Raw genomic sequence first — 13,058 nt, 5'->3', positions numbered from 1 at the left:
TCCCATGGGTCCAATTATCATTTTTATTCAGATGATCCTTATATTTATGTATCCTTCCCTAGTTTCTTACTTGAGCTCCAGTTCTATGTTTTTAACTGCCTATTTCAAGCTGCATGCCCAGTAGGCATCTTCAACTCAACATGCCTAAAACAGAACTTATTATCTTTGGTTCATTTAATTCTGCTTTTACAATAAACAAAAATCTACCTTTTTCTTCCTCCCACCTCTCTTCCCCATTGAAAAAGAAAGGATTTAACACATATGGAGTCAAGCAAATTAAATCCCCATATTGACCATTTAAAAAAAAGTTTCAACATACACCTCTATTTTTGGAGGTGAGTAGTATCTAAGAATGCATTATATTTGCCTTCAGACCCACCCTCTTCCAAATCTCCCTACATGTTTCTAGTCACTCAGATTCTCATAACATCAGAATTATCCTCTACTGTTTATTCTCATTTATTCCATGTATAGAATGAGTTGCTAAATTTCATTATTCCTGTCTCTGCAACATTTCTCAAATCTGACCACTCTCCACTCACATAGCCATCCCCCTAGTTTCAGGTTCTCATCTCCTCTCTTCTGGATTATAGCAACAGCCTCCTTATTGCTCTCCCTGACTCAAGTCTTTCGTCAATTAAATCCTTCATCCCTACAGCCCCCAAAGTGATTTTCTTATATAGCAATTCTGACCATGTCACATTCTTATTCGATAAACTCCAGTGGTTCTCTATCACATCTAGGAGCTAATGTAAACTCCTTTGTTTGGCATTTAAAACTCATCACAATCTGGTCCTGTTTTGTATTTCTAGCCTTATTACACCATGATCCTGCTTCATACTTTCTTATGGACCAGTTAAACTTGGCTCCTTGATGTTGTGCCTCCATTTCTATACCTTTCTAGTCTCTGAATATTCTGCTTCAGTAGAATGTAATTTTTTAATGTCTCTTGGAATTCCTGGTTTCCATCAAGACTCATCTCAGGCAATATTCTGTAGTATGTTCCTGATCATTTTCCCCCTTCCCATTACTGTTGCCTTCTCTCCCCCAAATTACCTTGTTTCTACATTGTCTATATTTTATACATACCTATAAGAGAATAGAGCTGGAGAAATATAGGCCCGCTACCCTAGCAGCCCCTGTTCATAGATCTGGCAATTTGAAGCTATGATCAGCTCAAACTGGTGATTTCTTCTTGGAATTCTCAGTTGGCTACTATTCAATTTATTGGGAAGCATCACAAAATAATGCACTTCTATCAAATGCTGAAAAGAAATGTTGCCCCCTTCTCCAGCCCCAAATGGCCAATTTATTAACATGTTGATGAGAGCCAACTTGTTACGCTTACAGAGAATGACTGTCCTGTGAGCTTGGCTTCACTGACTGTAAATTGCAAAAACAGGGGGAGGGACTCTTTCAGCCTGGGGCCATTTTCACGGAGATTCCCCTTGGGTCAATGTCACAAAATCCAAGAGAAGATCTAACACCCATTGCTTAGCCTAACAATTCCACTAATATCTGTTTCTCCAAACACAATACAACATTAGCAAAAGCTTATGATTTATTCATATTGAAGCACAAGATGTTTCCTTTGGCAACAGAATGAGTTCTTTGGATATGGTGCAGAGTCAGTGCCTGTTAATGCTGTATTTTCATCAACAGGCCCATTTTGGCCCTCTGCACAACATGATGTCAATGGAGGCATTAGAATATCATCATAATGTATTAGAACCATTGTCCTTGAAGCAAAATGTTTTCAATCAGTCTTCTAAATGCTCAATGACCTTTTGAAGTTTAGCCATTTTATTTTAGATAGATAAAAGGGAAAACAAAACCATCCCAAATAATATTTTTTTTTCAGTGCCACATTCTCTTTTTTTGATTTAATGTTGGAACAAAGAGATAACTTGTGTGGAGTTTTTTGAGCATCCATGTGTAATCAATAATATTTAATGTAAATATTTTTCAAAGATTATACCTAGATTGACAGACATTGCATATGTTAAAATATACAGGTAATAATCAATAATTATTATTTTTAAAACACAAGTCTGGGATGGTGTACTAGGTAGAATTCTAGGAATCAGGAAAACCTGAATTCAAATCTTGCTTCAAATGCTTCCTAGATGTGTGACCCTGAGAAAGGCACTTTTTCTGTGCCTTGCTTTCCTCATTTGTAAAATGAAGGGGCTGTACTCCACACCAATAGCTAGCTTTTATATAGCAGATCAAGGTTTTCAAAGTGCTTTACTTACATTACTTCATTTGATCCTCATAACAAACTTGGTGAGGTAGGTGCTATTATCCGTTTTACAGATCAGGAAGCTGAAGCTTAGGGGGTGTGTCAACTTAGCTAGGTCAACAGCCAATAAGGGTCAAAGGCAGGATTTGGACTTCAGTCTTGCTGACTTCTGGCCCAACATTCCACACCCTGCACTACCTCACTGTCCTCTAAAATCCCCCCACCCCCAGGTCTACATCTAACTCTTGTGACCACATCACTCTCTGTTCAAGTAGTCTCACAGGTTGCTTACTGTCTGTAGATAAATACAAACTTTAAACCGTCCGCAATCTCTCTCTGACCTCTCTTTCCTCACACCCTCCATATTCCAGTCAAAGTAACTACCAGCTATTCTCTTTACATTGAAGGAAGGCCATCTCTTGCTTCCATGCCTTTTCGTGGATGGTCTCACTGCCCCCCCTTCCCCATTCCTGGGATGCCCTCTTCACTTCTACTTCTTAGAATCCCTAGCTTCCTTCAGAGATCAGTGTAAACACTAGCTCCTACGTGGAGCTGATTCTGATCTTCTCCTTCCCTCCGCCCCCCCCCAACTGTTAGAGCTCCCCTGCCAAATTATCCTGTACTTATTTTGCACATTATATATATCTATATATACATACACATATATATACATATATATGTATATATATGTATATGTATATATATGTGTATGTGTGTGTGTGTGTATATATATATATATATATATATATATACACACATATATATGTCCCATAGAATGTAAACTCCTTGAGAGCAGGGACTCTTGCCATCCTGTCTTTGTATCTCTAGCAGGTTCCCCACCCCTGCTCTAGTGCCTAGCACAGTGCCTAACACATGGTAAATACTTAATAAATACTGATCGATGGATTGATTGAAAATACACTTCAGTTTCCCACTTATAAAGGGATAACTTTGGGGCTGAAGTTGTTCCTGGTTTTAGAAGTGACTCCAGGGGCTTAGTATCAGGGAGACAAAAGTCTGGGAAGGAGAGGAGAAAAGGGAGGGCGATAGGGTCCCCCTCCCAAACTGTCCTCTCCACAATGGATTAGTTTTCCCTAAAAGGTGACAAAGCTGTTCCTGGGACCTGATTGCTCTTACCCATACTTGATTTGGTTTCCTGATGTCCTCTGGCTGTCTCTATAATCTAATATTTAGACATAATCTTGACAGTCTTTGTTTCCTTGTTGTGTATCCTTGACGTGTTATGGTTAAGTTAACCTTCTTTTATCAACTGTTCAATGACTTATAAGTGACTCATTTTGTCCCAATATTGAATCTGAACTAACAAAGTGCTGGTGTCAGGCCTATCATACACCTCCTCCCTGATAATCATCCCACACACACCTTTTATCGTTCAGTTGTTTCAGTAGTTGTCTGACTCTCTATGACCCCATTTAACATTTTCTTGTCAAAGATACTGGAGTGGTTTGCCATTTCCCTACAGAAGAGGAAACTGAGGCAAATAGTGTTAAGAGACTTCTGGGTCACACAGCTAGTAAGTGTCTGAGGCTGGATGAGAACACAGGTCTTCCTGACTCTATCCACTGCATCACCTATCTGCCATCTATCTATTGATTGATCAATTGATCTATCTATCATTATTCCTTTCAGAGATATTTGATTTTAACACAGCCTATGTTTGGACTTTTTTGGTCTGTGCCCTAACATATAACAATCACATAGACTCACTTGAGTCTTCTGCTGTCATACAGTGTTCCTACAGCAGGAGTCATGTTTTCCTATACCAGCATTACAAAATAATTCCAATGAATTATAGACAAAATTACAAATAAAAGCTATAATGCAGAGTAAAATGTGATCATAGAATGTTAGAAATGCTGTATGAATGTGATTCTTTATTAATATTTAAGTTTAAAGTGAAAATGGGTATTTATGGACATAAAATACTAGAAAATCATATCATGCCCATTATTTTTCTCTATACAGGCTAAAAATAATTTTGTTTGTGTTTGTGTGTGTGTGTTGGTGATTTCATAGGTGTTTAGCAATTTTCCATGGTCTACACTGATGTAGGTCAGTGACTCCTCTGTAAATTCTAGTCTTAGTTGTATAGGACATTGAGAGAATAACTAATTTGTGAGGTATGGGGGGAGGGGTTAGGGTGGAAGGGGAGAGGTCGTATAGGGAATGTTTCAGAGGCAGTACTTGAATCCAAATGTTACTGACTCTATACCCATTCTTTATCCACTATACTACACTGCTTCTCTTCCCCTTGCCTTAGTCTCCTCGTTGGCCATTCCTCTTGGTACTTTTGTTACCTTTAGTATTTTTTATTAGCCTTAGCCTTATAAAATAGCTCAATGTATTTTTTTCCTTAACTAAGAAATAACTAAATCCGAACCTATCTTTTTTGGGGGGGAAACAAAACCTAGTATTCAAAGATAATTTTTTAAAAAAAGAAATTCCATCTTTAAGGACAAAGATTTCTGGCCTATAATACACTGGAGGATTTATTAAGCAATAATGAATAAAATTGTGTTTCTTCTCACTCCAGCATCATATCTTTTTATTATTTCTTAAGATGCTTCATTTATACACCTTTTCTTTATATAAAAGGCATTTTAGGGGAGATATGCTTTCCCCCAAGGACCTTAGAAATTAGTCCAGCTCCCCATTATCCAAGATCATATAGATGACTCTATAAAGGTAGAAACTTTATATACAATATATTTAAGCCCAGGCTTTCCGAATGCTAGGCAGCCCAGTGCTCTTTCCAATTATAGTGTCTTGCTTTCTAGGTACTGCTGATATATATATATATATATGTGTGTGTGTGTGTGTGTGTGTGTGTGTGTGTATGAAATAATAGTACCTATAACTACCTGTCTCATAGGGCTCTTGGTGAGGATCAAATGAGATGATGAATAGGAAAAATACTGTTTGACAGTTTGCGTTCATTGAAGTTATTATCTTGGAAACACCATATTATAATTAATTTAAAAAGAAGCATATTAATAGACGTCGCTTTGGGGTGACTAGAGCTGTAATAGGCTATAATGGAATATCTTTTCTTAAGACAGAAATTCTGTGAAAGTTTCAGTATATGTTTTGAAGATTTTCTATTTTTAAATATAATCAAATAAGTTGAGTATAATTGTGTCATAATAATTATCCAATTTTAAGACTAAGGGTAATAAAATGCTTTGTAAGGTCTATGCAGTTTCCTCCTACAGCTTTAAGGAGTTATTTTAAGTGAAAAATTATGAGCACACTCACAATTGTACTGAACCCTCAGTTAGGAAAATTACTAACATTTAGGTAAAGGTTGGCTCTCTGCCTTAATTTACATTCACTGCTGTCTCTAATTAACCTCTGGCCTCTTTGTGGTCGAGACAAGATTCAGGTTGCTGACAGTGTTTGGTAATGAAGGAGCAGAGTATATTAATGTGTCTGTGGAAAGGCAGGAATGTGGAATACCAGCCAGGTGGCACAGAGGATGGAGGTGATAAAACCAGGGTTCAAATCTGACCTTAGGCATTTACTATGAGAACCAGGACTAGTCACCGCTTAATCTCTATCTTCCTCAACTTCCTCAGTTAAAATGAGGATAACAGTAACATCTACCTCCTAATTTCTGTAATTCCCTCTTACTCGCCCCCCCCCCCCACCCTCCCAAAAAACACTTTTTGGCTTCCTTTTGTGAGTTGTCTTCCTCTATGAGACTGTAAGTTCCTTGAAAATAAGGATGCTTTCCTTCCTTCCTTCCTTCCTTCCTTCCTTCCTTCCTTCCTTCCTTCTTTCTTTCTTTCTTTCTTATCCCTGACACAGCACAGTGCCTGGCACATACTAGGTGCTTAGTTAATGTTTATTGAATGACTATCTCTCAAAGTTGTGAGAATCAAATGAGGTAGTTATAAAGCACTTAGCAGGTATTTAACAAGTGCTTCCTTCCTTCCTTCCTTCCTTCCTTCCTTCCTTCCTTCCTTCCTTCCTTCCTTCCTTCCTTCCTTCCTTCCTTCCTTCCTCATTGTTCTGGAGAACAACCCCGAGGAGCTAGGATTTCTAATGCTCTTGTTCACAAGCCCCCATCTAGTGTGCACTTCCCAATATCAATCACTTAGTTGATTACTTAGAAAATATATCCAGAACAGAAATGATGCCCTCCCCTCCCTCAAAGCCAAAAAGCACACTCTTCCCTTACACACACCCTTGGTTCCTGGGGATAGTGAGCTCATATTTGAAGTACAAGGGCAATGTGAACCATAGGTAGGGAACATGGAGTTGAGTGATACTGTGCAATTTCTGGACCTGGGAGTCCTTTTCTCCCTTCTCAGAGTCCCATCAAGTTTGCTTTGGGGTGTGTCGTGCTGGCAATTTTTTGCTTATTCACCTGGGTGGCCTCTTTCCAGGATGCAGTATGTTGAGTGACAGGACAATCCAAGCATGTTGCTCAGCTGCTGTGTTTGCTCCTAACACCGGACTTGACTGCTGTTGCTACCAGAACCAGTTCTAATGATATCTGTTACTGACTGGGTACCAAGGGGACTTCAATGGCTCTTCCAACCATTCAAAATTCACAAGGTCATAACCTGGTGAATTCCTTCTTTGTATACTTATTTCCCTAAGATCAGGAAAGAATATACACAAAAAACACAAAGGAGTCATGTGTTTACAGACAGATGGTGACTGCTGGCAGGCCCTTCCCCATCTGGCAGATCCCAGAGGACTTCCTCTTTTGAAAGTTGCCAAGGAAGAATAGGCTGAGGTGTAGGGATTGTTCCTTTAGTATATAAGGCAGATAGGTGGTATAGAGCCTGGGACTTGGCATTGAGACACCTGAGTTCAAATCCTGCCTCAAATGCTTACCAATTGTGTGATCGTGGGAAAGTCATTTAACCTCTTTGTGCTTCGGTTTTCTTATTTATATAATGGGGATAATAAAAAATATCTCCCTCCCAGAGTTGTGAGGATAAAAGAAAATATACTTATAAAGTCTTTTGTGAACCTTAAAATGTGATATAAATGCTAAGATGTATATTTTTGTTTATTTGTATTTATAAAATTATAAAGTTTAGATTTTATTTATTTCATTTATATTTATAACATTATTATTGTAGATGATAATGACAGCTGACAGCAGCCAATTAAAGGAAATTTCATCACCAGACTGTAGAAAACCATGAGTCATCATAGCTAGTGGGAAGCTGTCAGAGAATACTCATACTCCGAAATGGTAGAAAAGACCCCTCCAACACACATGTAACAAGCGAACCCACCCTAAGCTTCCGTGATTTCTTCTGGAATGCCAGAAGAGAGGGATGGGGCCCTACCATAATGAAGAGGGTCAGTATTTGGTTGCCACCATTGAGGGAAAAGATGTTATAGCAGAAATAAAACTAGGAAGATGTGGTGAGGAAGGAAAAGATAATGCACGTTGTCCTAATCAAGAGATTACTCAGGAGGCCAGGAGTTGATGAGAACTTAGATCAATAAGTGAGAAGGGCTGACTAACCAAAGCCGTAATTTAAGCCATAAGCAATGACTAAAAAGCATGCTGCGGAGACAAAGTGAGATAGGAAAGTACAGAGAAAGTACAGGAATTAGAGCTATGTACTTGCCTGAGGGAATCTACGGAGAATCAAGCATCTGAGTAGACCACAAATAAGTCTGGCTAGATAGAGACTAGTTTGAATCCAGAGTCTAGATAACCCAGAAATTCTTGTTGCATAGAATTTTTCTTTTTCTGAGATTTGATTTTGATTTTTTGGCTTATTTATTTTCTCTTATTTCTCCTGCTGAAACTTAAAAAAAAACCCCAAGCCCAACAACTCTAAAATGTGATCTAGAGGAAAGTTTCTTACTCTTCTCTAGCTTCAATTTCTTTGGAAATCATGTTTTAAAAAAAATTCTTTAACATATATTCTATCTGAGGGTATAAGTGACAATCTGGTAATTCATAAGGTTGCTTGGAATTCAGAGAGAGAAATGTATAGTTTTAGTAGGTTGGAAATAACATGTTCACCATGACGCTCTCACCTCAACTCAATAGTATTAATTGCATTCATATGCCATTACATTTTTTTTTTAGTCAGTCCTTTATGGACATCCACTTTATTTTCAGGTCTTTGCTATTACAAAGAAGACCGCAATAAATATTTTGGCATGTTGTGGACATTTATTTCTCCTCTAATTCCTTAAAGGTATAATCCTAGCAGTGGTATCACTAGGTCAAAAGTCATGAACAGCTTGATAATTTTACTTTCATAATTACAGAATAACATACAGAATCCTCTAGCAATTATTGATTCCTACATAATGCTTGGTTTAAAGCTTGCAAGGCACTTTTCACATGGCTAGGAGACTTTAGGAGTCTTGCTATTGGCACATTGATGACACCTATTTTGTCACAGAAAGGGAAAACAGCTTATATTATTAGGAAAATCTTCATGAAAAATCACAAGATAGAGTGATTTTAAACAGATTTTCTAAGGAAATTTCTTTTGTCACTGTCATGGTTGGATAGTGCAAGTATGATAACAATGACTGTATTTCCTAAATTAATTTTACAGATGTGGCATTTTGACAATCAAATTACTAAGGGGGTACTTTATAGAACTAGACAAAACAGTAATAAATTTATTCAGAAGAATACAACCTGGAATCTTAAAGGAAATAATGAGAAAAAGCACAAGTTGAGTCTATTGGAGTATCCCAGATTTGTACTGACTAGTTCTATTTCACCGACTAGTGACCTTTAAGGGGTTGCCTCTCCTGCCCTACTGTTGCAGCCATAGGTCAGGGTTAAGATCCTGATGACTTCAGCCCCGAATTCCAGAAGCTCACTGTGGCTTCCACCTCTTTTGGTGCATGCAGGCTTCTGTCCGATTTCTGGGGCAATCCTAGACTGGATGTTGGAGCTTACTGATGTTTACCTTTGGTCTTCTTGATCATTGTTCTAACCATTGTTCTTTTTGATTTTTGCCAGTATACTCATAAGGCCACTGGACTGCCCCAATATGGTTTCTTTGTTTTTTCCCAAAGAAGCATTAAACATATCAAAGCTTTATTACTTAATTAGTTTCCTATTCCTCTGATCCAAGCTATATTTACTACATCTCTAAATCCACCAACATTTTTAGGAGGGCTTTTTATACTCTATCTATTCTACAAGTGTAACACTTCATAGTTTTTTTTTAAGTGTAAGTTCTATTTTTACTTTGAACAACAATTCAAGTATTCATGACAGAAAAAAATTGAATTTGTAAGCCTGCTCTATATTTTAGATCATCATCTCATACTTGCTAAAATTTATCTTCTTCAAAAAAGGAAAATTGAAAAATATTTTCCAAAATTGTCCTGACAGTTGGGAACACACAAGATTTATCAGCGATGATCAATTTAAAGGAGAAAAAAATCTTCGAATACAATATTCCAAAAAGCCAAGTAAAAACGCTTACAGCAAGGAATCACTTACTCTGCAAAACAGAGTATAATCTTACAGGCAAAAAATGGTTTTTAACATAATAGAGGACTTTCACACATTAATGATGAAAATGACAGTGCTGAGTAGAATTTTTGAGATACAAACAAATGAGACAAGAGAAACCTAGAAAGGTAAATACATCTGAGCAAATGGAAGAAGCTAAATAATAATGAATGAGTAGAAGAGACAAATGACTCTTTAGAATCCCACTGTCTTCAAGGATTACAGATAGAGCAAAGAAAGTCAAATACAGGGCCTGGGAGATATATGGACATTCTGTGTTGGTCTACCATGCAGTTTGGAAGAAACTTCTTTCTATTACCTAAATATTAGAAATGGGCTGCATCTCTATATCTACCTGACTGAGACACAGTCACTCTCTCTTTCTGGTGGCCTCTAAGGGTGAAGGTCTTATTCACTCACAGCAAGGTTTCACGCAGTAAGTTCCATGGAGGAACCTGGAGGCCCTGAGAAATAGGTTTGGGATTTTGGTCTATTTCGTTTGTGATTTTCAGTTCCAGGATCAGGGAGTAGAGTCTCACACCTGTGAGCTCAAGCTATGGGGACTTTGAAGCCCAAGATTACAAGGTGGATGTTTTAGGGGACTTCTGAGAATCCTAGCACCCTGGAGACTGAGTTAATATAGAGAAGATTATGCCCCCCAGGAACTGGGGGGAAATGTTTGTATGTTTGCTTTTGTTATATTTTTGAAGTAAATATTGTTTTTTTTTTCTTTTTTGGAGGGGGGAAGTCAGGGCAATTGGGGCTAAGGGACTTGCCCAAGGTCACACAGCTAGTAAGTGTGTCAAGTGTCTGAAGCTGGATTTGAACTCAGGTCCTCCTGAATCCAGGGCCAGTGCTCTACTCACTGTGCCACCTAGCTGCCCCAGTAAATATTCTTTTGTAAAAATTAATCTTCCTTTATTTCTTCCTTTATTTCTTTCTTCCTTCCTTCTTTCCTTCCTCCCTTCCTTCCTCCCTTCCTTCCTTCCTTCTTTCCTTCCTTCCTTCCTTCCTTCCTTCCTTTCTTCCTTCCTTCCTTCCTTCCTCCCTCCCTCCCTCCCTTCCTTCATGGGTAGGGGTAGTTGGGGAGGGAAGAAATTAATGACTGATATTTGAAAAAAAGCAACCTTCTTCATGTGTAACCTAAAACAAATTACATGTTTAACCTTTCTAGAGTTTAGCTTTCTCATCTTTGAAATAAAAAAGGTTAGCCTGATTGAACTTTTAGTTCCTACCTAGATCTAAACTATTATCCTATGCTAGAAATGGTATATTCATATTAATAGAACCAAGAGGTTGTAGTTTTATTATTAAAACTCAACATCTACAAAAAATAAATGTTTCTCTACCTCCATTTTCTTTTTACCAAACAATGTAGATAGAGACATGAAAAAACGGTTTTTCCTAAATAACATTTCCTTTAAACATTGCTATATCCTTCAATATTTGCCTTAGAGACTTTAGTTTCCCTGAATGACAGCATTGCTCTCAGGGGTAATCCATATGGCCATCTGTGACAGATTTCCTAGGCTTCTATGTGCATGGGGAGCTAAACTGTTATTAACTAAAACCAAGAAAAGAATAGGCAGCAGTCCTCTCCATCCAATGTTTTCACACACAATAGAGTAGAAGGTAACCCTTGCCAGCCCTTTAGTGAGAGTGATAAGAACGGAAGTAGCAGGTCTTGTATGAGGCCAATAGTTAAAGCCCTTTAGATGAAAGTGGTAGAATAGACAGAAAGGTTGATTCTTATAAACAGGATTAGAGACTGTCTTTCTGAAGTTTTGAGGGCATGGTCTGCTATAATTTGTGAGTGAGTCTTGTCAGAATTTTCACAATCCCTTCAATCCCTTTTAAGACTAAGGAGAGTTCTGCACAAAGAGAAAATTTGAATATTTAATATCACTTTTAGTACTTCTCTAGAATAGCACACAGGGAGAGAAAGTCCTCCTGGCTAGCATAGAATCTTTTGACTTGCTATGATCTATAGACAAAAGAGGGACTGTATGCCCTAAAAAGAACCTAGCTGGCTCAGTGGAAAGAGAGATGACCTGGAGTCGGGAAAACCTGAGTTCAAATCCCACCTGAGCCAGTTAGGCATGTGATCCTAGATTCATAATTTGCAAAATAGGGATAACAACGGCACCTACCACACAGGGTTGTTTTGAAGATCAAATGAGATAATGTGTGTAAAACACTAGACAAACCTTGAAGCACCATTTAGATGGTAGCTATTAGCTATGTTGTGCACTGTCTAGAGGACAGACTTGTGGGAGAGAGAGAGGATGTAGATAGCTCTGCTGGGTTGGAAAGATTTCAGAACTGCAGAGATTTTGAACTGAGTCCTGGTTTCATTTTTGATTTGTGAGCATCTAGAAAGATGGGATGAGCAATTGTCACTGCTATAAGGCTACAAGGGGTTCAGATGAGAGAGACTGAATTCTTGAGTCTTTTGAGAGAGATGGTGATGACACCATTCCCCTTCTCATTTCTCTCTCTTTCCCCTTCCCAAGGAGAGAGTGAAAGAGTTCCCATTCAAAAGCTTAGCTTTGTTTCTTAAAGTTACACTAATAATTTCTGTTTAATTTGTTTGAATTTTCTGGCTATATGAAATGATCAGTCAAAGCTGTTTCTGATCTGTATGCTTCAGTTTGGTGAACAGCAAGTTACAGAAACAGAGACAGTGAGGCACATTAGGTAGAAAGAGAGGAAGGAGATAGACAGCAGGTAAACACTATGTCAGATTTTTACCAGGGTGTTCTCATTGGCTTCTCAGGAGTTATAAGAAGGTGAGTATAATTCACATTGATTTTCTTGTTTTAATAAACCTCCCAAAGTGCGATACTGGTCGATTTGCCTTTTATCTTACTGGGACTAAAAATAGCAGTTGGCTGTTGTGTGCGGGATTGGACCAATCTTGAAGTCTCATTCGTTTTTCCATTGTCTTCCAGATAAATCCCCAATTGGGGTGAAGCCCGGGGCAACAACTAAACAGTAGGTCATGCTTTTTGGGGGTGGCTCCATAAGAAAATTGCCATAACCTAACCTTTTAGACTTTGATGTAAGTAGGGCATATTTAGTCACATCAATTACAAAGTCTTTCTCTGGGACTGTGTTTGTAAGAATATCTTCCAGAATTCCCCATTATGGAAGCGCAAACCATCATGGGCAACTCAGAAGTGAGGGAACTCCTTAAACGGATCAATGTTATATCCTCAGGAATATAACTATAATACACATATGCATATACATTTTCTCCACTTATATCATCTTTTTCTTGTTATGTCTAAGTAAACCTCATTTTGTTGAACTAATAGATGGACTATGAGA

This window comes from Trichosurus vulpecula, chromosome 1, assembly GCF_011100635.1.
Source record: "Trichosurus vulpecula isolate mTriVul1 chromosome 1, mTriVul1.pri, whole genome shotgun sequence".
NCBI classification, from domain to species: Eukaryota; Metazoa; Chordata; class Mammalia; order Diprotodontia; family Phalangeridae; genus Trichosurus; species Trichosurus vulpecula.
This window is presented reverse-complemented; position numbering follows the sequence as displayed.